We start from the raw sequence: 24,007 nt of genomic DNA on the forward strand, positions 1-24,007 counted from the left end.
GTGAGATGAAGGGTGCCTGCTACCGATGTTAACAGTTAACCCCACGGGCCCCCTGGGTCAGCTCGGATGCTCGCAAGCTGCGGCCCCGCACGGCAACGTCATGAGACACGCCGGTCGTGAGACTTGACCTCGGGCCTCTGGATCCAAAGGCAAAGGCTGCTAATGCCAGACCCCACACAGCGGGCTCCCTCAGCAAACCAGCTGTAGCAGACTCACAGTCTAGCCCCCCAAAGGGAACGGGCTGGGGTACCCTGCGTTAGCAGGGGCGCCGACAGCGTGAGGATAACCAGCAGCACTGTCCGAACCCACCCGCCGCCTGAGCTCGCCCTGCGCAACATCTGGGTGAAGGGAGCTTCTAGCCCCGCCAGCTCCATTTCTCCAGCCCAGATGTTCAGCAGCTGCACCCAAGCGTACGGCTGGCTGCAGTCACCAATAATAAGCACCTCTGCACAGCCGTGGTGGAAGAGGGCTTGTCACACTGAAGCCACCGGCATGCCCCCCCATGCCAAACCAACCCACCCAGCACCGCTCACCACCTCCCCTGCAGACAGCGCCCGCAGTACTCTTCCCACGGTGCCGACAGTGCTGGTCTGAGCCCACAACACACCGCAAATGCCAGTGATTTAACAGCTGCCTGGCCATAAAAGCCATTTGTTTGCTGCAAGAAAAAAAAATCCAATGCCACATGTGACCGGGGTTAGCATCCGAGACACGTTACCTGCAGACAGGAGGACCCGGATGAGACAACAACTCCCCCGCTGTCTGGCAATCAGGCCCGTTACCCAAGCAGGTGGGTCTTTACTGCTCACATTTTTTGGAAACCCGATTTCCAAAGAAGCCGGGTCTAGATTTTCAGCAGCAACTTGCAATTTTGGCTGCCTGACTTCCGCTGGCTTCCTGGGGCCTGACTCTGGCTGTAGGAGCTCACTGCGCCATAGCGTCCAGGCTGCTTGCAGAGTTGCACCTCCGGCATTAAACGCTGATGCTTGCTTCTGAATTCTTGGGCTCCGGTGCCTAAATCAAAGACTGTCCTGATACCGTAGCCTTGTCCCATTCGACCTTGCAGGGAGGGCATACAGCCAAGCTTGCGAGCTCTCCAGCACTTCTCCAGCCAGCCTGAGCGCCCGCAGGAAAAATTGGCAGCTAAGGCATGAAAGAAAAACAATATCTTCTGCCATATGAGAAATCGGGGAGAGGGGGGCAGACCAACATCTCCAACTGCCCTAGGAATAACCTGCTTTTAATCAGCTGCTCAGTGAGAAAATCCCTTTTCAAGGCAAACGGGTCGCTCTGCAATAATTCCCACGGTCCGGTGGGGAAGGGGGCAAACTGGCCTGGAGTTCAAGGTGCCTGCTAAAAGTGGCTACGGCGTGACGGGTGTCCCCTTCCACGTGATCAAGGGGCAGGTGGAGCGATCCCAGCTCTGCCAGCACAAGCTACAGAAGACTTGTCTCAAGCAACTCTCAAATCAGTGGGTCTTTGGCACACATCTGGCTCCAGAAACACCACGCCGAACCCACAGCTGCATTGGGACGGCTTGTGCATCAAATGAGACCTTGGAGAAAGCATCTCCGCTTTGCTTCTTTGCCAGGAGCAGGTTAGGTGACCTTCAGACCCAGAGATCGCACCTTTCCAGAGGCTTGGGGGCAGGGTTTATTTTAGAGGTTAAAGAGGAAAAGCACAGCTCTCAGCCCAGAATCGAGGCAGCTCTGCTGCTGAAATTACAGAAATGAATGGACGCCCTTTTCTGGAACGTTACTAAGGCAACGTGCCAGATCATTGTTCCCTTCAAGGTAAAGTGGAAAACTCAGAGGGAGGGGCGGAAAAAGGGGAGCTTAAAATGCCAACCCTATATTAACGCGCAACCCTGTTAGACTTCACTCCTACAAGCGTGTCTGCTGGCTGCCGCTCGCTTTACGCAGGCCAAAAGCACCGGCCACAGATCAGCACTCTCCCAGCAAGAGCACAAACCTAAGATGAAGCATGAAATCCCATTAAAATTACGTATATTCGGCTGGAGGAAATGAGGAATTTGGAAAGCGGAGCCTGGACGGGAGCCAGCTCTCCAGCAGCATCGCTAATGTATGCATCCGGAGTAACCGCGGTCAGCTGCGGATTGGGACAAGGAGATCTTTAAAGGGGGGGAAATCAAAAGAAATCAAAGCTTTTTAGTTCAACCCTTAATGGAGCCGAATCTGAGAGATCAATGTAAATCTCTCCCCTGGTAAGCCAAGCTGGGCGTTCGGCCACTCAAGGAAAGTCAATAATTCACTAATTAAATTTAACGTGCAGGGAAACCTCCACGAGAGACCAGCAACCTCAGGCTGCTTAATGAAGCAAAGCTTCCAGCTGAGATGGAGCAAAGTTTCACTCGGCGGCTACCGAATTCCTTCGAAGTGCCTCTTACCAGGACAGCTGCCTGCGAAGAAGGGGGTCTGGGGGAAATCTTGCCGAGCTAGCCAAGGAAGGCTGCAGCTGCTCCTCGAGGTTTGCTTAGAAGCCATCCATCCCCTGCAGAAAGAGCCCCATTCATCAGCATCTCCTGGACCGCGACAGCTGCCCTAAACGACGCCTTCTCCAATCATCTGAGCACAATTATGCTCGGGCAGCTTGATTGATAGGCTCTTGCACGCGGGAGTCCTCGGTGATCCTGCTGAAGCGGGATCAGCAAGGCCCGTGGCAGCTGCAAGCACCGGGGATCTGGGGTGGGGATGCCGAGCTTCAAAGACAGCGAGTGCGATGCTCTGTCCGCTCCTCTCAGAGAGAAGGAAGTTCAGAAACACCCCCGCCAGCCGCCTGCCCCGGCCCCAGGCCTCTCACCTGTCCAGGATGTGCACCGCATCCCTTCGATGCCCTCCGTCACCGCCCCATCCAGGACCAGCCCATCTGGATCTCACTGCACCGTCATGGGCAAGCGTCCCATCGCTGGACCCAAGCTCCTGTCCAGGATGCAGACCTAGAAACCCCAGCTGTTCCCCCTGCAGTCACATCATGCCTGCCCTCCACTGCTCGGGTGCACACGCGCGAACCAGTGCACGGGAAGTAGGGTGCATTGAGACAGGCGGTACCTCGTGGGGGGAAGAAGCCAGCACAGGCGCGGACCCGGGGATCTTGAAGGAGAATCCCTTACCGCAGCCAAGCCCATGGAGGAAGGCGGGAGCCGAGCTGTGCTCGCGCATGCATGAACAGCGAGCAGACAGGGAGCAGCGGGGGGGACGCGGGCTGTGTTTGAGAGCGGGCTCGCGAGCCGCCCACAAAGATTTCCAAGCCGCTGCTCGATAAAGCATCCTTAAGCCACAAAAGGAGCTTTATTCTCTTCCAGCTGGTCTGCACTCGAGCCAAAGGGATGCGCTGAAAGCAGCTCTCCGCAGCGGGCCCCTCGTCACACAATGCGCCCGTTCTTTGAAGGACTTGGCCAACGGCAATTAAACCTGCCGGGCCCGTGTAAAGCCGGAGAGGGTATCATTTCCAGAGAGGGCAAAGCAGAGGTGCAGAGGAGCGGGGTGGGGGCAGGTGGGCAGCCTGGAAAACCAGCTGCATGGACACACAGAAGCCAAGTCCCCGCTGGCAGGGCCCTACCCCCTCCCAAGGTTTGGGAGGCCGCTCATTCGGATGGACAAAAAGGTCCGGGACCCGCATGTGGCCTTTGAAACCACGTAGGATAATTAAGTGTTTTTCAGAGAGGAAACACCTCCTGCGCCAGCTCCCTGCCCTGCGGGCACTTGCTGCAACGTGCCAGGAAAGGGGCAGGCTCGTGCCTCCGACCCAGCAGGCCTCACTGAACTGCACATGTGGCTCGGGTCAGATCCTGGCTCTTAGCCCACGTCTACACCCGGGCAGGCTAATCTTGTTTTGGCCGGGCAGGTAAGCCCCTCACCCTCCCCAATCCCCTTCCCCTGCCCCATCTGTTGCTCTGCTTTCTGCTCCTTGTGTCTACCTCGCATGCACTGGAACTGGAAACGGACTTGTGCACGCACACGCACGTGCATGTGCATGCACACACACAGCCATTGAGATCTCTGCTTGTAGCAGCAACTAGAAAGCCACCCCAAAACAGCAGCATCGCCTCCTTTCCAAGCCTGGCGCATTCAAGCCAGGGGTGCAGGCTCAGAGATGCCTGCAGAGATGCTCTTCGGGTCCCCAGGGATGAGAGATGCAGGGCGCCCAGCCTGCCCCTCTGGTGTTTCCTCACCTCTCTTTCCACCTCTTCCCTTCCCAGGCAGCCGCAGGTCCTGGGTGACTCAAGCCAACCCCTCAAATTTGCTAAGCATGGGAGCTGCTGATTCCCCCACGTCAATCAGGGGTGCATGCAGTACCGGGACAGAGGGATGAAGGAAGGTGCAGGATCTTTGGTGGATGCTGAAGCCCCGTTCCTTGCTGAATATGTGCAGCTCCAATGCCAACCTCTGCTCCCCCAAATGTGCCTCTCATAGCCCGGAAGGACTGGAGCCAGGGAGGACGCCTGCATCCGGCGATAAGGCTGCAGGAGGTGGGCTCTGCTCTGCACAAACTGGACCCCGATGCAGCTCACGTCTCACAGGCCGGGCTGCTCCCGAATGGCAGGAGCTTCCTTCCTGAAAACAGCTCAGAGGGCACCAAGGGCGACTCATTCACATCCCATTTCCCTCCCTCAGCCACAACCCCGAGCCTCCCGGGCCTGGAAAACTTCTGGCTGCCTCCCGTAAAGAGCAATGCACGTCAAACCCCTGGGGTCAGAGGAGACGGTACGGCTGCTAGAAGCTAATCCAGGCTGGAGAGAGGCGATATGAAACCCACTGGAGAAAAACAGGTTTCAAGCCAACCTTCGAGTGAGGCGGGGAGAGGAGAGAGCATTTGTGAACCACCGCCGAGGCAGAGCCAGGCAAAGAAAATGCATAGCCCGTTCACGCCATAAAGGACTATTAGAGCATTTATAGAGCATTTAACGTGGTCTCCTGTGTAATGCAAGCAACAGAAATACCCCAAACAGAGTCCAACGCCTGGCGCTGGCTGCAGCAGATCTCCTGCACCCAGACGGGGCCGGAGCCATTCATGCCCATCCCAACAAGACTAACCAATTACTCTGCTAAAGCGAGAACATTGCGAGCAGAGTTGACCAAACACGTTTTCCCCGCCAAGGCGAGAGCCAGTCGAAAGGACGCCTGCCAGCTCCTTCGTGATGATGAAACCTCCGAAGAGCAGGTGCCGGAGCTGACTGCATCCATTTATCCATTTGATAAACGGCAGGAGAGGAAATTGCATCTCCCAACGAAGAGGAGCTGCCGCCATCTGTGGATTTCCTAATCAAGTGTGACATGACATGCAGGCCGGCTCCGGCAGAGGCGGCTCGATAATAAGATTTCAGAAGTTGCTGACCCAGAGGATCCTAGGATGGGTCCCGAGCCCCAAACCTTCTAGTGCTCTGTGGCTTTTCCAAGGATAAAGTGGTGCTAACTGATAACGTGCATTATATTGCTGTGGGTACCAGGAGAGGCAGGTCCGTAGACGTCTACGGGGACCCAGTCCTTGATTTCCAGGCACGGCGGTTCTACCTGCAACTTGCAGAAGAGATTTGGGTCGAACGCTACAGCTGAGTGACGTGGTTCATGGGCACGTGCACCCCAGCAGAGAAGAGGGAACATCTGGGGCTAACGAAAGGGGAGGCTGGCACTCCAAGGTGGACTGCCCACCCATGGCTAGGGGTGGGAAGGAGCTGGAGGAGGCCGTGAGGCTGGCAGAGGGTGAGATGCGACTAGATGCAAGACGCCGGCTGGCAGAGCTGTGCAGAGCACTGCGATGCAGCAGGCAGAGGCATTGGGCAGGTTCAGAGAGCAGTGGAGCCTGCTCCATGCCGGATGAGCAGGAGGAGGATGACAAGGAGGGCTTTCCAGGCTCCTGATCCCATGCTGCTTGCACTTCCCTATCCCCTGTGCATGGGAGCATCGAGGTTTGACTTTAACGCTCCCGCCTGGCTGAACCGGAGGACGAGACACGCCAGCACCAGAGCTCGCCTAGTCCAGGCCTCTGCTTTTGGCTGCATTAAACCGCGCCTGGCAGACGGTGTCTCCTCCCCTGGTCTGGAGACCCTCCAGCGGGAGGGTTTCCACCACCTGCCACCGAACACATCCGGTGCCTAATGCCCTCATATCAGACCTCAGCTGTCCTGGTCCTGTCCTCCGGCAGCCCTCAAGCACAGCTGATTGCCTCCCACTTTGCAGCAGCTTTTACACGGTTGAAGACTTCCTCTGGCTTCTCTTCTCCAGACTAAAACAAGCTCACGTCTTTCAATCTTTCCCCGCAGATGGTGCTTTCTAGGCCTCGGACCATGCTCGTTGCTCTGTGCTGGTCTCTCTCCCAACAGCTGACATCCTTCTTTCCGAGGCCTTGCTGGTACCGAACGGCGGGGAAAGATGATTTCACCCATCTCCCATATCACCGCCAGGTTGTGCATCCCAGCACGACACCTGCTTCCCTCCCGGCTTCAACAGCAGCACGATCCCGACGATGACTCACTTTCTGTCTGTGATCCTCCATCACACCCCGATGCTCAGCCAGTCACTCCCCCTCCCGGGTTTGGGATCTTGATTATTCTTACCTAAGTGCCGTACTTTGCACTTGTCCTCCTTCAAGCGCAACCCAGTTATTTCAGGCCCTTCCTCCAATACATCGAGATCCTTTTGAATTCTGATCTTTTCCACCTAGCACGACGCATCCCGTAACCTCAGAGAGAGAGAGACTCGCTTCTACTGAATTTCTAGAACAAGCGTTTGCGTGACGGCCAAGAGGAAATGGAGAGGAACAAAAACAACTTCGTGAACAAATCCGCCAGGCAGAGGATGGAAACACAAGACTGAGAGCTTCTCTCTGGAAACCTCCCAGATCAAGAACAAAGTTGACTGATGCAGAAGCCAAAGTAATACCATAGCTAGGAGATGGAGCTGTTTTCCATTCACTCCCTCCTCCACTGGAAGAAAGCAACGCAGGGAAATTCGGATATAAAATGGCAAAACTGAGACTCAAATGACAAGACCGTGGCCCAACAAATCTATAAAGCTAGCGGGAGGTTCAGTCTGTGCAAAGAAAGCAAAAGGCACATAATAAGGGTCACAGAGCTCACACAGATTGAGTTATAACCATATAGGTTATATATTGGGTTATATAGCATTGGGTTATAACAATATAGATTATACCTTGGGTTATATAGCATTCGGTTTTAACAACACAGATTATATATTGGGTTATACAGCATTGGGTTATAACAATATAGGTTATATATTGGGTTATATAGCATTGGGTTATAACAATATAGGCTATATATTGGTTTATATAGCATTGGGTTATAACCACATAGGTTATATGTTGGGTTATGTAGCACTGGGTTATAATCATATAGGTTATATATTGAGTTATAACAATATCAGTTATAGATTGGGCTATAAAGCATTGAGTTATAACAATATAGGCTATATATTGGGTTATATAGCATTGGGTTATAACAATATAGGTTATATATTAGGTTATAAAGCATTGAGTTATAACAATACAGGCTATATATTGGTTTATATAGTATTGGGTTATAACTATATAGGTTATATGTCGGGTTATGTAGCACTGGGTTATAATCATATAGGTTATACATTGGGTTATAACAATATCGGTTATATATTGGGTTATATAGCATTGGGTTATAACAATATCAGTTATATATTGGGTTATATAGCACTGGGTTATAGCAATTCGGCCTGATCTCCATGAGACAGAGTGCACGTCACAAGGAGGGTGCACTTTAGCTCAGCTACAGATAACTGTGCTTAGCATCCATGGTTCAACTGTTGCTGAGAGAGGAAACGGAGGTCACCGAGACCACAGACATCCTATAACACATAAGAAAACCAAAGGAAACCCTGCATAATAAGTGGCAGCCAATCAAGAGGAAAAAGCAGATCCAACCCTGCTACCAAGGGTTTCCCTTTAAGGAAGTGAAACAATTCCCCTCCCGACCCTTCGCCTCCTTTGCGCAAGAAAACGCGAGCGAACTGATGCTCGGGGAGCTTTGCAAGCAGCGCGGCGAATGCTAAGAGCAGGCCCCGGCCCCTTTTAGTGGCCAGCTTCGTGGCTTAGCCAAAGCTGCGAGGCGATTCCCAAAACCCTGTGCCCATTTTGCAGGTCCAGCCAGGCTGTCCTCTGCCCTGTCCCCATAGCAGAGGTGTTGCTGGCCTCTCCCCCTCCTGGGGGTCTCAACAGCAAATGGACAAAGGCTCAGAGGACCGAAGCCAGGTTCCTACGTAGCATCCTCCTGTTTTACCGGGGACAAGATGTGACTTGCCCAAGCAGAAGCAGCTGGGAAGATAACCCCAGGGGCCATCTCACACCCAAACTGTCAGCTTCAAGCTCAGCCTCTATTCCTGTGTTAGACACGTGGATACCACCTCTGACACCTTCAACGCCGCTCACTTCTTCCTCCACGAAGGGGGTTTGGCTGTACAGAACTGGCCCGTTTCCCCATGCTCCGTTCCTCCCAGAAGCAGGACCCCCGGGTTCATTCCCAACTCTACCTATACCCTGCTCTGCAACTTTGAGCGTTTAAGTGTCGTGCCTCGCTTTAACCTGCTGTAAAATGGGTTTCGTGGCTCCGATGCTCAAAAGCAGAGAGCCCAAGGCAGGCACCTGCACGAGGGCTGGCACACACCAACCCAACTCCCTCCCTCTGTGGTGGGGATGGCATGAAGAGGGAAGGCAGCACTTCTACAGCAAGATCCCCAGACACAGGCACCATGATTCATTGCCTCGTAGGGAACAGGCTCAACAAGCATCAGCTCATGGCGCTGCAGCAACCTAGGGAAGGGCCCAGCCTTGCTGCAGAGCTGGCAGAGAGAAGGGACCACGAGAGCGAACACCATTGCATCCTGCTCCCATGATGCCAGCCCCCCTTTCCTCCCCAGCCCAGCTGCACTCGGATAGCAGCCCCCTGCCATCCCTTAGCCCTGCCATGATGAGCTTGACTAATCCCTATGATGAAAGTGGAGGCCGTGGGTGTAATTTCCATAATTATGACATCCGAACCCACACTTACATCTGTGCCCTGCATGGAGACAAAGCGCCAGCCCCGCACGCCTGGAGCCTATTAAAAGCTGCAATTAAAATGAAGCCACTTCTCACTGCTGCTTCTCTCCCTGCTCTTAAAGAGTCATGACAGCAGCTGGCATCGGTGCCCGCCAAACACCACCCACCAGAGCTGCCCGGCTCCCTCCCACCCGGTACAGTGGGACAAGCCCAGAGCAAAGCCAGGGCCCTAGCACTGCCCGGTGCTTCTGGCTCGACAAGTGAATGCCCAGCATGGCTGGCTCTGGGTCTAAGGGCACGGCCGACATCGGGGTGGCAAGGCCCCCATCCAGATAGTCAAGGAAATAAGCCCTGCCTATTCAATCCAGCTGCACCCTGCAAATCCAGGGGGTTGGTGACGGCCTGGAGACCCCCAAACTGCTGCAGGCTGGAGTGCAGTGCAGGGCAGCACATGCAGGGGTGATGCACCCAGAGCATGCGGAGGTATTTTATAAGCAGCGAGACTGAGAAAAGGGAAGAATCACCCCGGCAGAGGGAGAAGCAGCCGGGGCTGAAATAATGACCTACAGGGAGCTGGGGTGGGGAGGGGGTGAACAGAGGGATGCAGAGACCCTGTCCCCGCAACAAGACAGACAGCTCCTTCACAGCTGGCGTGCGCAGATCACCTGCCAGGATATGCCACCGCCCAGCTACCCCTGGCCTGGCAGTGCTGGCCAGCGCAGGGTTAAAGGGCCCCGTCGGCAGCACATCAGCAGGACTCTGCACCCCATCACTCCCCCTCCCCTTCCTGCAGCATGCCTTCATTAGGAGCAATTACCCCAGCGGGAGGAGGAAAAAGCCAAGTGAGCTTTAGAGGGACACAAGGGCCAAGGACCCCATGCCCCTGTGGGACAGCCCCATCTCTTTCCGTGTGCCCATCTCCTCCTAACAGCCCTTTAAGAGGATTTAAGCAGGAAGCTTCAAACACGCTAACCTTTCCTTGCCGCTACAGCCAGGATGCTAAAAACACGGGGGTTGATTTCCTTCGGCTGCAGCCGGCTTCCCCTGCCCCAGCCCCTGGCTGCAAGCTGTGGGATGCAGATGGTCCGCACGGGCACTTACGGTCTTCAAACGCGCTTCTTCCCTGCAATTTAAAATAAAATCAACCACGAGGTTTTCCTCCCAGGAAACTGGGAGGCTGCTGTTAACCTGAAGAATATGCTTTTAAATCACCGTATGCTAAAAAAGCACTCATGTACAGCCAAGCAGCCTGCATTTTTCCAACCAGTTATACGCACCAGCACGGGCACTATTGCACTCGTCCCATCAGCGCCGCGGGGTCTGCAAGGGTTGCACTATCTATCAGCTGATGTCTCACGTGCCCGGAAGACACCAGAAATGCAGCTTCCTGCTGGGATGTCTAGGAAGGCACTTGTCAAGTAGATTTCCTTTTGCCAGGCAAGGGCTTTGCTTTTTAAAAGATGCCTAATTTGCTCTGAAAAACAACGCTGATTCTTTCTTTCTTTCTTTTTTTTTTTTAAAGGAAGTTTTATCAGGCCACCCTGCACATTGCAAAGGGGAAGCAATTGCTTTAGACCAAGGTTAGACTCCAGGCAGCAGCTTCCTAGCTGACTGATACTTGAAAAGCTAAACTAAACACAATTTAAACAGATTTGCTCTTCCAGAGCACCCGGTAGGCGTCCTTCTGCATTGCACTGCCGTTCTCCCTTTGAGTCCACCCAGCCGCACGCGTTTCTCTGTACCCAAGGATGATCTTGGATTAAGATGCATAGCCCGTGGGCTGTTTCTCTTTGCACGGTGGGAGCCCAGGCCCAGCCACTCTCAGAGCTGTAACCGTTTACACAAGACCAGTTTTCAACGAGCTCTTGAACATGCCAGAGCTTTCAGGAGCGAACGACTCAATCAGAGCAGCGGCCTCCGAAACGGAGATCCCAGACATGGGACCCCACAGCGACGACCAGCCACCAGCACTGCTGCTGGGGCTGGGCATGAGAGGTCAAGGGCAGATGAAAGCAGGTGGCTGGCCAGGACACCCACGTCCCCCCACCCAGCCGGGGAGGTGGGACAGAGAGAGAGATGCTGGCAAGGGTGGGCCCAACGCTGCTTGCTGGCAGCGCCTCCCAGGACACCCAGGAGATGCGGGCACGGGCTTGGGAAAAGGTCCCCGTCCGCTCCATGCATCCGAGGAGAGAGAAAGAGAGAGAGAGTGTGGTGTGTGCACGTGTCTTTGCACACGTACATGTCTGGGCGTGTGTCCCTGCCTGTCTGTGCATCTCTGCATGCATCGTGTTTGCATGCGTGTGTGCATGCATGTGTATCTGCATGTGTGTCTGAGTGTATGTGTGTGTGTGTGCATGTGTCTCTGCATGTGTGTGGGTGTGCATGTCTGTATGTGTGTGTGTGTGTGTGTGTCTGCATGTGCATCTGCATGTGTGTGTCTGAGTATCTCTGGGGATGTGTGCATGTGTGTGTATATGAGTGTGTCTGAGTGTCTCTGGGTGTGTGCATGTGTGTCTGAGTGTCTCTGGGGATGTGTGCGCACATGTATGTGTCTGAGTGTATGTGTGTGTGTCTGAGTGTCTCGGGGGAGGGTGCCCGAGTGTCTCTGGGTGTGTGTGTGTGTGTGTCTGAGTGTGTGTGTCTCTCTCTGCACGTCTCTCACACACTTCTGCAGACGCAGAGCTCCCTGTGGCTTCAGCCTGCCCCTGTCAGGCAGGATTTACCCCACGATCACGTCGCCCCGACTTTCCCTGTGCAGGGAGCTGCACGGCGACCGTGTCCCCGGCCCTGGGAGGCTCCGGGTGGGCAGGCACGCAGGAGCGAACCAGGACCACCTGCAGCACAGCCAGCCGGGACAGGGGCGGCAGCCGCCAGCCTGCTTGGAGGAGCACACGCGTATCGAACGCAGCCCTGCAAGCCTGCACACACGCATCACAGAGGGCCGCCCGGCGCCCCGCACACTCGCTGCACCGTCTTGGTGGGCAGCGAGCACAAGGCGCAGAGCAAAGGCATCGGCTATGGCAACCCGTACCGGCCGAGTTGGCAGCCGGTCAGCGCGTCCACGCCAAAGGGCCAGTTCCCGAGGTCATAGGGGGTGCCTAACCCACCTCTCCCAAAAGCAACCCTAAAGAGATGCTCACCAGCCCCTAAGACAAGCAGCTGGTTCAACAGAGAATCAAGCCCTTCATGCACCTGCAAACGAGACCACTGACCCCTCCGGCCCTTGGCTGACCCTTTCCACGAAGGCCCCTCATTACCTGAGCTCTCCCGGGGGCGGTCAGCGGCCGGCTTGAGCCACGACCGGCTTCAACCCAGAGACACGGGGAGAAAATCCAAAGTCCAGGCAGCTGCAGGGTCTCGGAGCAGCCCAGCCCCGTGCCGCGCGGGCTTCGGGCAGGAGGGGCCGGCTCCTCCCGCAGCGCCCACCCACATGCCCTCCTCCCCAGCCCCTGTCAGCGGCGCCCGCCCCCCAGGTCCAATTAGCAAGTGGTGCACAATCGTCTCACTGACTCAGCTCGTCAGGCCTCTCCCACTTAAAAGGTCAGGGATTTGGGGGGGTTTTCCCCCTCCTTCAGCAGACAGCGGGCGGGCTACGCACAGGCTTTAATGCCTCGGCACATCCCAGCGGTAAATGACGGGGTGTCAAAGGCTCTGAACGCCCATCTCTGTCCACCCAGGACTGGGGTGGTCTGACGCTGGCCCCGCTTCGGCACAGCATCACTCGGTGCATAGTGTTATCGTTCACTAGCTCCCTTGGTGGAGGGGCGAGAGGATGCTGGCACAGAAAGGCCTCCTGGTTTGTCCGGGGCGAGCAATGAAGAAGCCCTTCGATGACTAACGAAGCAGTCTGAGACCCCCTGCGCACAGGGAATAAAAGCCACCCGGTTGGGTGTAGCGCAGCCAGAGAGGATGGCGATGGATGAAACAGAAGTCCCTGCTCAGACAGCACGGGCGTGCGCTGGAAGTGGGCAAGCCCTCCCTCTTGAAGGAGCACCTTGGGGTCTCCCAGGAGGAGAAAGCAGCAGGTTTCCCCCGACTTTCGGAGGTGCAATGGAAAGGCACCGAGAGGGGTAGAGCATCCCAGCAAGGATGCATCGAAGCATACCCTGCCCAAACATGCAGCCCGGAGAGCAGTTGCAAAGGGGCACCCTGGAGCATCTTTGCCGGCACATTTCTAGGCCTGGAGCACGAGGGCAACCTCCACCTGGCTGCCCAGGAGCAGACCTGTCCACCATGCAGCAGACACAGATGTCCAAGGGAGTCGTGGCCAGCAGAGGTGAGTGCTTCACCGCAGCCCGCGTCAACTGCTGTTGCAAACTCTCCCGAGCTTAACGGGGTCCAGGACCTGTCGGAGCTCTGTCCTGGCTGTCCGGTGCGTCTGGATGTTGCGTGTCCCCTGCTGCACCAGTGACACAGGTCTGGTCCAAGCCCCTGCCCATGGCCTTTAGCCTAAGGGGTGAAGCCTCATGTGTCCAGCTGCAATGCACACCCGGGTCTTGGTCTTGAACATCAGAACCACCAATAATGCTTCAAGGGAAACCTCATCCTTTAGGGTGCAACATCTCAGCTCCGTGTCCAGCCTGTCACTGCTTCGGGCAGGTAGAAACAACCTCCCTGACCCCCGGCTCTACCACAGCGATGGAGGTGTGGAAGCTAAAATCCCCCCCAGATGTGCATTTCCAGCTGCAGACTGTGCTCTGAAGCGGGGCCTTCGCCCGTGGGGTGGATCAGCCGTGGTGCCGGCACAGTCCAAACACACCCGTGCCTGTGCAACTAGAGCTGGGCAGACCGGAGCCATCTCATGCAATGGAAGGACTAAATGCACGGTGAAAACCGTGGAGCTGCGACGCACAAAGGAATGGCTATGAAGGGAGAGAGAGGGGTCAGGGACCAGTGGTCCCTGCTTGCAGCCGCCTCCCCCCTCAACCAAGAGAGCTGGGGCTGGAGGAATGATGTAGTTAATAGTAAAACTCAAGTCGTGCTGAGAAGGGGGGTGTCTAGCAGACCACCCCTGCTCCTGGGTGGACGGGGATGGGCATTCAGGTCTTTGGAGGCCCCATCATTTATTGCACGGATGCTCGGTGGAATTAAAGCCTCCAAGCCTGGACAAAGCAGGTGCAGAGACAAGTCCGCTCTTGGTGCCAAATAAAAGGACAGAGCCCTGAGCACCAAAACCTGCGTCACTCTCCCGGCGGGAACGGCGCCTCCCACCCTCCTCCAGCCCACAGCCGAGCCCTGGCACTGATGACTCACGCCTGCCACGGAGCATCTCTGTAGCGAGGGCTCAGAGACATCTCCAATTAGGTTTGCAGGCTGCGGCTTTGCAGCGCCCTGCGGGTCGTGCACATTGAAGCTCCCTGCCTAGATCCGTGGATTTGCACCTGTCTCAAAAAGGACGTGACAATGCATGTTCACGCAAGCACGCATCCCCAACAGCCATGCACGGCTGCTCTTAACGTACCGCGACTCTGCCGGGTGCACGTCTAACGACTCACCTGGGCTCCCGACACTTGAAACAGAGGCATCCCCTGCCGTCGTTGCTGCCCCCGGCCCCAAACCCGTCCGTTTGCTCCTAGAGGGAAATACAGATCCACCCACCCACCCCCTAACCGCAGTCAAAGCACGTGTGGCGCGGCAAAGCCAGCACGCCCTGCTGTATCTGCAGGAATGGGCGCGGGACCAGAGCTGTCAGCCTGTATCGGGCATCAAGCTGGGTGATTAATGCAGAGATACAAGACAGCCCCGCGCCTTGAAAACCACCGAGCGGAAGAGAACAGGCCCCCTCGTCATCCCTGCTGCGCGGCGTTATCCTGCCAGCCCCCACGAGGTTATGCTTGCTGACCTCCTGAGGTCCCTTCCAGCCCTAATTTTCCATGAAGTGACCCCATATGCCAGTTCTTGGACCTGGAGTGCAACTCTCCCAGACAGTATGGCTAGTGCCCCCGCGCCCGTGCTCGGCCGGACATGCCCAAAGGGATACTTTAATTCTGCAAGGGAAGGCAGCAAGGCCCTGATACCTCCATCGGCTTCCCTTACCACATCATTTCTGCAAGAGGCCTTGCACCGACAAAGACAGCGTGACAGCCAGAGTCCAGGAGTCACCCGGCACCTTGCAGCCACAAGGTATTTACTGTGTGAGACTCACCCGGGCTGCTACGCCCTGGGGGATGCAGACAGACCCGATCTGAACCTGGCCGGGGGTCCTGAAACCAACTCCCCGGGCTTTGCAAGACAGGACCCCGGTTGGCCAGCGTCTGCGAGAGTCTAGGACCGTGGCACATTCATTTCAGGTCTCGGTGCACTCACCAGCCCCCCAGGGAGAGGAGCGCTCTCCTGCCCGACCAGGAGCACAACAGCTGGTGGAGTCTGCGGCACCGGGCGTCTGCGCGCCTTGCTGCACACGGAGGCAGTTTTGCTAACGGAGATTTCGGAGGCGGCTTGGTCTGCCACAGCCCACTCCTTTGTGCAGTGACAGCAAGGCACGGCTCCAAGACGAGGCCGGATCCAAGCCCGCTTTCCGCTGCCAAGTTCACATCTTCTGACGCCGGTTCGGAGAGGCAGAGAGGAGGAGGAAGGGCTGAATGGAGAATGTGGCCAGATGCACCGGAGGGGGATCTGCTCAGCCCCTCTTCCAGGGACGTTAGCAAAGCATCAGCGTTTTCCATCCCTCGGCCCCTAACGCTGCGACCTGGCCTGGGCTTCGAGGCCTGGCTTGACCCACCACCCCTCTGCCCCTGGCTTGGGTGGGCAGCAGCGATCCCAGGGTGCCGATCCATAGCACAGAGACCGCATAGCAATATGACCTTTCTAGGTAGCCAAGGCAGAGCAGAGACATGCTGCACAGCCCTCGGACAGGGCAAACCGCTGCAATCCGGGGCAAAGCTGCCCCTTGGCAGTGCAGAGCACGGAGGATGCATCATGAATTTGCTCCCCTACTCAGTGGTATTTTGGGAGCCATCTGCCTCTCCAGATCCCCCCTCAAAGCTCATGGTGGGATCCGGAGGGAAATAAAGACGGCTCCAGAGGCAGGCAGCTGGGGAGAGCCCCTTGCAACAAGGGTTTTAATTCAGGGTGAACTGCTCCATCATGCTCAGCTGCAAATTCTTGCACGTGCTGCAAACCTGGGACGCTAACGTGGGCGAGTGTATTAAAACTCGCACTGTCTCAAGGCAGGATTTGGCCCAGGGTGGCTGTCTCCACGCGGCGCTGAGCACAGACACGTCGCTGCAGGGCACCCGGGCCTGCGCCGCGCAGCACCTCCGAGTACTCGCTGCGCAGAAAGCAATTTGCTCGGATTTTCTTTTGAAGCCAAAGCTGCTGGCGATCCAAGCCCCTTTCCCCCAAAGTGCTTCAGCCTGGGAGACGGGGTGGGATTTGCGGGGAAAGGAGAGCGACGGTTTCTTCCGACTTGCACAGCAATGCCCCCCTCGAGACGCAGAGGAAAAGCCCCGACCATGAGAACAACGGGGTTTGTCCCCGTCCTGGCATCACCAATTGCCAATTCTGCCCTGCCCACATCAGGTCCTCACCAGCCGGTATGAAAACCCCGCGGCAAAGCTACGCATGGTTATTACGCTGCCATTCAAGATGAGAGATCTGTTAAAAATAAAGCCTGCCATTATTCTGGCTTCTCCTTTCCCTCCCTCCTAATCCACTCTGGGTGGAATTAAGTCCCTCAGCAAATGCTCCTGTTTACTCGGTGGTTCATTGTGAGGTCTGGGAAAATCCCTTCTCTTCCTTGTTTCTCTGCAGCTCTCTCTCAAGTGATAGCAGCACTTCCTTATTGCTGAGACATTCATTAATCTCGTAGCATGCTGGAAGGCACTCGGGAATGCAAGGCATAAAATACGACTGTTTTTGTGTGCAATGTCTCAGTTGGGCTAATAAAAGGGATCATCTCTGAACAGAAGAGTTGTAGATTTTTGCATTTCTTTTTGTCCAACACAGCAGCCAAACACATCCCCAAGGCATTGCAATTGGCTTTCAGTGCTGTGGATGATGGGCCGTTGCATTAGGCAGTGAGCCTGCTGGATCACACCGCAGCAGGGCTTCACTGGGCTTTGAAAGGGTATATATACAGTAGATTAGGGAAGGTTTTGGTGGCAAAGACATGTAAACTCTGCCAGCACTTGGAGTCAACCTCTCATAGATACACGGCTCCGAGGTTGGAAGAAAGACACTTGCCGGGTCCCCCCTCTCTCCGGCCATGCTGTCTCATGCAAGCAGGGTGCTTCGGCTGCAAAATGAAGCACGCAGCACCCCAGCTGGTGCATTGCCCCCACCTGCAAACCATTCCCACCGCCCATACGCTTTGCCCCACGTCTAGACTAGTTTTAAGATGCGCCAAGCAGAGGAGGTCTGCAGGAGATTGCCCCCCAGGTCGCTGATCGGTGCCACCCCTACCTCTTCCACGCCGGTCTTGGGAATCACCGCCCCGTCCAAACACAACTATCAAAGCACGGCACCCAATGGTTTCAGCCTGACAAAGCCATAAACTATGTGCCAGCCCCATTTCCCCACCCTCCGAGCTGCAACGTGATTTCTCAAGCAGCCACAGGCGTGCCGCGTGGACTGGCTGTTGGGCACCGGCGACTATGTCGCATGCACCAAGTTTTCCGTGTCCAGCCACCCCCTTCCTCCCCCCAAAAACCTCCCGTAATACATACAGAGCTGCAGAGAACCGGCTCCCGTGCTCGAGCTTGTGCATTCGCAGCAACTTCTTTGCAGAGGGAAAGAGCTTTTGCTGCTCCCCGCGGTTTATGGCTGCTCTGAACAGCTGTCCTGCCGCATGCATTAAAAGATCAGCAAGTGACTCATCAGCCTGAATCAGGCTCGGATGAACGTGCTATATTTACCCTCAGCCCCAGCGCAGTCTGCAGAGAGCAAAAACGAGCCTCACAAAGTGGAAAACAGCAAAACCCATGCACCAGACATCCCGGAGAAGGAGCTCCATCTTGCCGAGATGTCCAGCCGGACACGTGAACGCACGGATTTCAAGCTGTCAAGTGTCATTGTCACGTGCTGGGTTTACACTACGAATCAGACCACACGGGTCTGTTAGGTCATTTTGATTTGTTTTTTCCCTGGATATAACAGTGCAACCCTCTGTAGTCTGTATCTACAGGCTGCCCACTTCCCAGGCAACACAGGGCCATTTCCAGAGCACAAGGCCACCTGCCCAGTCTCGACAGAGGCAGAAGGGCATGGACCCCGCAGATAAGGGCTGAGCATGCTTTGGAAACCAGCAATAGTAATGCAAGGGCAAATAAAGCACTTCTTTCTCCCTTCCTTGCATGCTAACCGCCTCTCCAAGCAATGAGGGGTTTCCGTTCAGATGAAGGGCCGGTGGAGCAGGGGCAATAACACACAAGGCAGCTCCAACCACCCTTGGTTTTGCTCCTGGTGTTTCGGGCACCTGGGAGGAGCAGATGCAGCACATGAGCAAGAACAAGGCACTTTAAAGGCTTAATAGCAGCATCTAAGTGGCAACGCCGTGAGCCCTTTTGTGACAAGGGACTATGTTTAATGGGGCTCCTAGTCCTCACCTGGGACTCTTCAAGAAGCACTGGAAGATGCTCTGGAAAAGAATAAAAGCCTGGAAGGAGTGGGGCAGATCTGCACGGAGACAGCACGCCAGGGGTGTTAGTCCTTCTCTATTGCCAGAACAACGAGGCTTACGGAGGCTGCAAAAGCAGCGATGGCGGCACGCGCAGGTAGAGACCAACCTGGCATCCAGGTAAATGCGACGGCAGAGGGATTCGGAGGCTGGGAAGAAACCGCCGGCAGGTCTCTATAAAGCAATCGAAGGAATAGCAGCAGGACCTTCGCAGGGAGCAGCTCTGCTCTGGAAGCGTGCGACGGGGCAAACATGCAATGAAAGTTGGCATCCGCTGAAATGGCAGGGAAAAAACGAGCCCTTTAAAAACCTTGACAGCTGAGGCAGACCGCCTGTCAGGCAGGCAGCGGGGAAGGACGCGAGCAGCTAAGCCTGGGTACAATCAACCTCGCGGCCAAGCGTGAGATAGCGCAGAAAGGTTGCATTGGCGAGCGACAATTTAGCCTTATCTTTATTGCTGCCGAAATAAGATGGGTCTTACTCTGCTGGTTACAAAGACATCAAACAATGACCCCAGATGCTGGATCTTTCAAGCTGTCAGAAAAGAGCCTGCATGGCCTCATGCACCATTATACAGACCTGCCTCTCTGGGGTACCGGGAGGCTTAATTAAGGCTTGTAGTAGTCCTTGAACGAAGGACGATCTAGCGTGTATTGGAGCTAGGCTATGCATGGAGCTATTCCAGCGTAGCTATTACCTTTTACATTCACACCGCTCCTTAATCCAAATTAATCTGCAAGCGAGACCGTATTCATGGCTGAATTTTGGCCAGGCAGGAAAACACGGCCAAGGACAGCAGCTTTTCCATGGCTCTTCAGCACGACCCCTAGCAGGAGCATCTGGTTCACCATTTCTCATGCAGTGGCTGACAGCCTCAAGGGGAAAGAGGTGGTCACAAGAAGCAGCGAGGGCGTCGTGGCCCTAAGGGATTTTATTATGTGGCAAAGCAAAAAATCACCCATTCCCTGCCTCTCCAGACCCACCAGGGTCAAATATTCCCAGCTAACCTTTGAAAAACCACCCAAAAATAAGTCAGGTACGCATATTGGTCTAGAGGAAAAAGCAATCCAGGCTCGTGGTAGAGGTGATATCTTTTATTAGACCAAAAAAAATCTTTTCATTGCAAGCTTCCAGGCACAAACACCTTTCATCAGGCCTGACGAAGGGTGTTTGGGCCCAAAAGCTTGCAATTACCAAAAAAAAATTATTTTTTGTGCAAAAATCTAATTGTTGTAATAAAAGATACCACCTCTACCACGGGTCCTGATTCCAGAAATAAGTGGCACTGGTTTATCGTCCGTGCGCTTTGTGCTCTGACTGTGCCGAGGGATCACAATCATTTTTTCTTTGCTTCAACTATAGTCACCCACCTAAAAACCTTACGGCACCGTCTTCCAACCTACTGCATCGATGGTCTGCTAAATGCAACAGCCACGGTGCTGATCTCTATAGACATAAAAGCAGAGAGAAATATACCCACGTGCCTAGCGGCTGAGTTTTAGTGGCACTCATGACATCTAAAATACACCAGCCTTTGCATTGTCCTCTCGTGCTATGAGACCGAAACAAGAGGTAAGATGCAGCCTGCTCCATTTAGCAAGCACCTGGGATTCACTGCGGCTCACAGTGTCTACAATGGTAAGGAAAAAACACATGCACAAATTAAGGTCTGCTTGAATTGCATGGCACACTATATAAATATTTAGGCAGGAGAATTTAATTTATAAGTGCTGTAAGCAAACAGCGCAGACTGGAAGGAGGGGTGGGGGGAAAAAGGCCTTCTCTATCTACAAATAGGATGACATTTCTCGAAGCGATTAAGCAAGTTATGTTGGCGGGTTGGAGTCTATATTTACTCCAACAAAGCAAGCCGGGAAAGTCAGACTTCACACCAACAAGCGACGCTGCTTTTTAGAAGAGCTCATGCCCTACTTGTGCACCGCGCTTCCCGAGAGCGCCTCGCACACCAGAAGCACCTCTAATTTTATCAAGGTGGAAAGACACCGGGTGACTGGCCCAAGGCTATTGCATGAGTCAGTGGCAGAGCTGGAACGAGAGCCTGGATCGCGTGCTCTCCAGCTGCAAGCCCGTCCTCCTGACTTCGGCAAGCAGACGTGGGGGTTCAAACTGTGTTGAGTTCACAGTGCTCTTATAAAGCGGGTGTTTGTGGGTTTTAGCCTGGCTCCCGGGGAGCCGCACCGCAGAGGTTGAGAGCAGGAAGGTACGAGCTCCAGGCGTGTGGGCTTCGGGCGAAAGTTCCCAGGTGAAGCTATGTGGAGCGGAGGAAGAGATGCAGGGAGGCACTGGGAAGCATGGGAAAGGTTGTGTGATATCGCAGCCCATCGCCATATATACCACAACACACATTTTTCTCCAGTTAAAGAGAAACTAGAAGCCTAACTAATACTCTAGGGCCTAGCGCTCCATTATTCAACACTATCCAGCTTCAGAGCCGAGCAAAGCACGCTCGTTTGCTAGATTCAATTAAAAAAACAAACAAACAACCCACAAGTTAGGCAAAAAATAGTCAAATCTCATCTCATTAGTCCTGGAGTCATTACTGTTCAATGTCTTAGATTCACAAAACAAAACCCAGCCGTCTTGACCGTGCCTCCATGCTTCACTGTCAGTCATTCCTACACCCGCACTCATATTACCCCTCGACGGGCCAAAGCCATTCAACGCTATCGAGACTTCTTCCTCCGCTGCAGTTTTCGTCTGCGCTATCCTGCACCTCCTAGCCCAGGGGTGGGCAAAATGCGGCCCACAGGCCGGATGCGGCGGCCAGGCCACTCTATCTGGCCTGCGGGGCCCCTAAAAAATTAAAAAATTGATATTTAGCTGCCCCCAGCTACCTGTGATGCGGCCCTCGATGGCTTGCCAAAACTCAGTAAGTGGCCCTCTACCTGAAATAATTGCCAGCCCCTGTCCTAGCCAGTCTCTGGGCGCCGCAGCATCTTTAAGCTTGCAAGCATGACCCGAACGTGTCCGGCTGGCCGGCACAAGCCCGTCCTCCGTTCACCAGCAGGTTTGAAATAAAAGAGACGTGCTCACCTGTAGCTCGCAGGGGGCTCGCGCTCCCCAACGGGCCTGCCCGAGAGCAGAAGTGCAGGGAGGCTCGCCTTCCCGAGACGGGTTACGCAAGCGTTTCCTGCTGCGCCAGGAAGCAGCCTGAATAATTGAAACGACAAGTGTCAGAAGAAGAGAGGAACAAAAAAGCAGCCCGTGAGGCGCCCGCTTGGGGCTTTTTTCTCTGCTTTTCACTGCTGCCCGCGCATGCTTAAGCTAACTCAAGAGGCCATGGAGGGTTATTATAAGACACCGCTCGAGCTCCCCAGCTGGCAGACAGCGCGGCTCGACCCCGTCACAGAAGACGGGGCACTCGCCGGGAGCTTGGAAGCCTACAGATGTCTCACGCGCCCTGCAAGCCACCGCTCTGTGCCTCAGTTTCCACGACTCTAAAATGGGCACCCTCGTCTCGTCGCACACCCCTGCCTGCGGCCACCTCTTGGGGCTCCTTGCCTTAGACGAAGCTCTCTGGGTGTTGTTCTGTGACTGTGCAGCTCCAGACACAGGGGGGTCTCCTTTAGCCTCCCAAGCACCCCAGTAGAGAACAAGCCGGTGACGGCAATACCCAAGCTAAGCCCTAGCCTCAGACAGCTCAAAGGCTGTGGCATGCAGGCAGCTTCCAGGGCTTGTCTGCCTCCTTTCTCCCTGCTTCCCCAGGAAGGCAAAGCTCCTAGGTAGGCCAGGGCCCCCTCCCATGCACCCACCTCCGGCCCAGGGTTGCATTTCCCGAGGACCGCGCAATGCTTTGGTCCCATGGAGGGGAGGGGAAGGGCACACATCTGCAGACAGGTGCCAGAGGTCAGCTCATGCCCACAGCTCCTGAGTTGCAAGGTGCCCCCCGTCCCACGGCTCCGGGAAGGGGTGATAAATACCCGGCCGGGTCCCCAGCTGCTCACATCTCTCTGTCTCTCCGTGACCTATCCTGCCTCCAGCGCCCAGCAGCCTGCAGAAAGGGAAGCACGGGTCCCCCAGGTCCACCCGGGTTTAGAAACAGATGGGAGAGGCGGGAAACAGCACCCGAAACTGCATGCAATGGTTCAAAAGGCACCAAGCGGTCCAGAAGCGCTGCACAGAGCGTGTCCCACGCGCTGCTCCAGTCCTTGCCCCGCGGTTATTCTGCACCCCGGCTCAGTGCACCGATCCCCTGGGAAAGGCAGCAAGCGAGCAGCGGCCGCGCATCCTGGGCATTGGCCAGCCTGGTTATGAGGCTGGGATCTGAGCCAGTATAAAATAGCAAGGATGCTCTTCCCCACCCCCCCGCGAGCAGCTAATGCCAGCCCGCCCCCACTCTGCTGCATGCATCTTAGGACCACGAGAGCGATTAGGAGTCACTCTCTTTCCCTGCACGGCGAAGGGAGGGGATGGCCCTGAGAAGCAGCTCTCCCTGCGAGCCATAAAAAATGAACCCGTCCTTCAATACCGTGCCAAGACAGCCAGAAAAACCCTGCGCCTCCAGGGCTGCACGTTGCAGGCTGACGGAAGAGGCGGTGGATCCGGATCACGGGCTTGCAAGCATGCTCCGTTGCCAGTCAGATGCCTCCGATGAATGCCACGTGGCAGCCCTCCGACAGCCCAGCCGGGTACGGAGAGGCCTGCTCACCTTGTACCTTTACGTCTGCGGGGAAAGCAAGCCCCGTCTCAGTGCAGACCCAATGTCCCTGCCCCTCGGCGGATACCGGGTGTGACTTGAGCCAGATGTTGCTGGCACCAAAGCCCCGATTGCAATCGATACCTTGCACAGCCCAGAGAGTGAATCACGCTGGGCGGAGGCGGAGGTGGGGCAGCAGGAGGGAGGCTCGCCCTGGCCCTGTTCCCTGGGCGCAGCACAGGTGCAAAGGCGTGCACGCTCCGGCCTGCCAAGAGAGCTGGAAAGTCCTGTCATTTGGTTGAAAAGCTTTAGCTGAGAGGCCAGAGGGAGCAGCGAGGGGGTGGGGAGCAAACAACCGGCTCTGCGTGTCCCCTGGCGTCAGTACAGGAGTCAACCTGGCACGGCGACCGGAACGAGAGCGTGTCCTGCCGGACACTGCACAGCACGTACCGGTTGCTCTGGTACGTGCTGGAACAAACAGGTTTCTCACCTCCTTTTCCCCACGCCCTGGGGCTGACCCGGGTGGCACTTCCTCCTCCCTGGTGTTTGCACAGGCCACGGGTGCAGGGAGGGGTGGCACTGACGGCTTCCCACGCCCCACGGCAAGGCACCTGGGCTCCAGGGGAAAGCCCCGCTGCAAGCTCCCTTGGCTTGCCAACCTGCCGGGCCCACCGATGGAGACGTTTAAGCCC

At 55.6% G+C, this 24,007-nt stretch overlaps 1 protein-coding gene and 1 long non-coding RNA gene across 11 annotated transcripts in view; one reads left to right on the forward strand and one right to left on the reverse strand.

Annotated features, from left to right (window-relative positions):
* KIAA0513 (KIAA0513 ortholog) overlaps window positions 1-24,007 on the reverse strand; it is a 50,036-nt gene that overhangs the window by 24,383 nt on the left and 1,646 nt on the right. Inside the window, exons 1-2 of one of the 10 annotated variants that reach the window (XM_059713918.1) lie at window positions 10,320-10,432; window positions 10,016-10,165 (exon numbers count right to left, since the gene is read on the reverse strand). The exons of 1 other annotated variant lie outside the window; for it this stretch is intronic. The gene's annotated coding sequence lies outside the window, so the exon portion shown is untranslated. Of the gene's footprint in view, window positions 1-718; window positions 2,562-2,820; window positions 3,100-4,192; window positions 4,283-10,015; window positions 10,166-10,319; window positions 10,433-12,299; window positions 12,433-18,767; window positions 18,946-21,712; window positions 21,816-24,007 lie in introns of those variants that run through there. 8 more of the 10 variants (XM_019491160.2, XM_019491165.2, XM_019491166.2 and 5 more) reach the window with 8 other exon arrangements.
* LOC109284059 (uncharacterized) lies at window positions 3,274-7,541 on the forward strand. Its single transcript, XR_002091377.2, has 2 exons — window positions 3,274-3,864; window positions 4,220-7,541. It is a non-coding gene; the product is annotated as an uncharacterized LOC109284059 (long non-coding RNA).

This window comes from Alligator mississippiensis, chromosome 10 (assembly GCF_030867095.1).
Source record: "Alligator mississippiensis isolate rAllMis1 chromosome 10, rAllMis1, whole genome shotgun sequence".
NCBI classification, from domain to species: domain Eukaryota; kingdom Metazoa; phylum Chordata; order Crocodylia; family Alligatoridae; genus Alligator; species Alligator mississippiensis.